The sequence below is a fragment of the Sinocyclocheilus rhinocerous genome, unplaced genomic scaffold, assembly GCF_001515625.1.
Source record: "Sinocyclocheilus rhinocerous isolate Xijiao unplaced genomic scaffold, SAMN03320098_v1.1 scaffold587, whole genome shotgun sequence".
NCBI classification, from domain to species: domain Eukaryota; kingdom Metazoa; phylum Chordata; class Actinopteri; order Cypriniformes; family Cyprinidae; genus Sinocyclocheilus; species Sinocyclocheilus rhinocerous.
In genome coordinates this window covers 307,734-311,480 of record NW_015632478.1, presented here as the reverse complement: position 1 = coordinate 311,480, position 3,747 = coordinate 307,734, and the positions used below count along the sequence as shown (strand labels likewise).

The 3,747-nt window shown below is 32.5% G+C and overlaps 1 protein-coding gene across 1 annotated transcript in view; it reads left to right on the top strand.

The window, feature by feature from the left end:
- LOC107742565 (muscarinic acetylcholine receptor M4-like) overlaps positions 1–3,747 on the top strand; it is a 15,971-nt gene that overhangs the window by 9,340 nt on the left and 2,884 nt on the right. The window lies entirely within an intron of this gene.

Sequence of the window (3,747 nt, the reverse complement as noted above, 5' to 3'; positions counted from 1 at the left end):
TCGACGCGTTTCAGAAAGGCGGGGCATAGAGGAGAAACAATAATGTACAGTATGTGGAAAATAATATTTTTTAAACCTTAAACCGCATAAACACATTTCATTACACCAAATACACAAAATAATGTTCTTTTTAGCAACATCATATGACCCATTTAAATGATACAAATCAGTGCAATGACTTTGGCTGCCTTAAAATACTAAAATTAAAATAAAAGCTAAATAAACTGAGATAAGAAAACTGTAAACTAAACTGAAATAGAAATAAAATAGGAATAAAAACCAAATTAAAAAATAATAAAATGTACTAACCCTGGCTCTATAGCAGCTTGACACACATAGTAGATCTTCAGCTGTTCTGCTTCACTGGAGTGGTTTGAGGTTTTAGGGGTTGGGGTTTGTGTACAGAGTCAAATTGTACAAGAAAGCTAAATAAAACAGTCCTGGAGAGCTTTCTCCCACAGTTATATCAGATGAATATTCTTGATTCATATTTAATGAGGCCTGGCACTTATCTTTCCGCTCTGCTCGAATCCACAGTTGAGTAATTGCTGATTCATATTTGATAAGGGGTAAAGAATCCTCTCCCCACACTGAATCACCTGCACCCGAGGGGGAAATACAGAACGAGACCCATACTATATCAACTTTCTAATTTCTGAACAACCAATAGCCACCGTCTTTAAGAAGTGTGATCTGTTTTGGCATAAGCGAGGAGGAGAGAATGTGTGTCTGTTTGTCAGAAGCTTTCAAAAGGAATAGGATATGTGGTGTCTGGCCGTCAGGATTGTGGCAGCACTTTGATGCCTGCTGATGATCAGTCAGGTGGGTTTAAGAGAGAATAAAGATAAAGAGAGAGGCTGGGTCGGGGTCCTTCTTTTAAAAAAAAAAGATTATGTCTTCACTTATCATGAGTAGTTTGAAGCATTGAATAATTTAGGGAGGCAGTCTTTGCAAGTCTTTAGCTGTGTTTATTCATGGTGATGGGTTGTAGTTTCTCTGGTTATCCAGAAGATGGCAACCTTCAAAAGATATGACAGAAAATACTCCTCTAGAAATTAAAATGGGTAATAGAAAAGAGTCTTTAAAACACTTAAAGATATTTGTGTTTGTTCTGATGCACTTGCTTTAGTGTATTTTGTGCATTTAGTGTCGACTTGAGTTGCTTTAAATAGGTTTTTACGCAATGGATTAATACTTTCAGTATGACAACAGCTTCTTAGAAGTATACATGAAGGTGATAGATAATTCATGACCTGAAACCAAAACCCTTCTCACATTTATGCATTCAATGAGTCATTTATGCTTTTTTTGTACTTGCCTTTTTATATGGTAGTGCGGGGTGTCCTGCACTGTCTCTCTTAAAAGTTTAGCATGCAGCATACATCATGACGAAATCTCTAGAAAAGCAGCCCACATTCTCAAATGGCATGCCAAAACCCTCAATATTTCATAAAACAAGATCCTTACTTGAATATCTATGATAAAAGAAGCAATATAAATATTCATTTTATGTTATTAATCATGAGGATTCAATTAATCTTCTTTTCACCTGAGACTGCTAACCCGGTGGCTAAATGCTCTCACACTGTCAGATTTCAATAAAAAATGCGTAGATCAGTAATTAGTTGGTAACACTTTACAATAAGCTTCAATTAGTGCATTAGGTGTCATGAACTAACAATGAGCAGTCATTTTTACAACTTGTATTAATCTAGGTTAATGTTATTTTGTAAATATACCATTAATTCATTGTTAATTATTATTATTCATTGTTTGTTCTTAATACATTAACGTTAATTTATACAATTTAAAAAATATATGTAGAAAAAAGTATCATACATTAATGTTTTAATGTTTTTCTACTTTTAATAAAGTGAACCTTACTTATACCAAATATTTCATAATAAATGATAGAAAATGTCTGGTTTGTATTTAATAATAACACTGAACAAAACTCATTTTGAATACATTACATTTATTTATTTATTTATCCTTTATTTAGCCAGGAAAAGCTCATTGAGACTTCACAATCTCTTCTTCCAGGGAGACCTGGTCAAGACGGCAGCACATAAAGTTACATAAAAACACAATACTCACACTCAGCAATTAAGCAAAATAAGATCAGGAAAAACACTAACAAGATTCCTTTAAAACAGTTTGCAAAAGACATTTAAAACTACTCCGGGATGGCAGTGTCTCTAGTTTAACTACAGTTTTCAGATCATTCCAAGTCCAAGGGGCATAAAAAGAGAAAGCACATTTACCAAATTCATACTTTAGGAACTTTTAACCGAATGTACGATTGAGATCTAGTACAATAACTATTTGTATAAAGATTTAGGAGCATATATAACAGTACATTATTTTTGACCCTAATGACCTAATGACTATTCTTTCGTCACATTAGTGCCAATGTTTAGATACATTTTATACATATACATATATATTTTAACATTTAATCATTTAATCATTTTATCTAAAGCAACTTGCAAATGAGGACAATTGAAGCAATCAAACCAACAAAAGAGCAACAATATATAAGTGCTGTGACAAGTCCTGGTTAGTCTAACGCAGTACACGTAGTAAGGGTTTTTTAATAAGTAAAAAGAATAAAAAGTAGATAGAAAAGAAATAGATAGAGCTAGTGTTAGAGGGTCAAGTTTTTTTTTATAATAAAAGAAACGTAGATAGAACACAAATCCAAGGGAAGAGTGTGTTAATAGAGAGTGTGTTAGATGGTCAAGTTTTTTATAATAAAAGAAAACAAGTAGATAGAATAGAAATAGAATAGAAAGTGCATATATATATATATATATATATATATATATGTGTGTGTGTGTGTGTGTGTGTGTATATATATATATATATATATATATATATATATATGTGTTAATATTTATAAATATAAAATTTTATATTATTTTAATCAAGGCATTTTGTTATTTTGTAGGGATTATTCAAAGTCTGACAATTCAACAGAATGCCATTACAGTACTTCATTACACCAGACTGCGATTAATACTGTTCAAGAAGAAGAAATGTTTGAATTAATGTTTGATTCCAGGCTGCACAAAACTGCAAGAAAAAAAAGTAAATTAGGCTGCAATGTATAGGGCTGTATGTTTCATGATAACTGTAACAGCTCTAAGTGATTTCAGAGCTGTTGAATTATATCTTGCCAGCTGGACCACATTCTACCAAACAAATGTACAATGGTGTCCCAAAGGATTTTCTTCCTTGATTTATTTCTTTCCATATGGGCACGATTACAGAAGTCACGGAGAACTGGGACTCTTCCTTTTAATATAAACAGCATATTTATATTTCAGGATGCAAATGAATGCTCTGCAGTAGTATGCATCATAATGAATGTCATGCTGTTTCCCCACTGCTTATATTTTTTATCAGTCTATGATTAGTTTCAGTGATTGCATCCACACATTCTGAAATCTTTATTTTTGTCAAGTCAAGTCACCTTTATTTATATAGCGCTTTATACAATACAGGTTGTGTCAAAGCAGCTTTACAGTGTTAAACAGAAAATAGTTTGTCAATAATGCAGGAGGACAATAACAAAGTCAATTTTTTCAGTTAAAGTCAGTTAATTGATGAATCAGGTGTGTCTTCATCCAGTTCAGCTCTCTTCCAATAGTGTCTGTGCAATCAAGCTGACAATATTGCCAGAAACAAAGCGTCATTTATTATTTTTGTTAGGGATGCACCGATTGCAATTTTCTTGGCCGATTC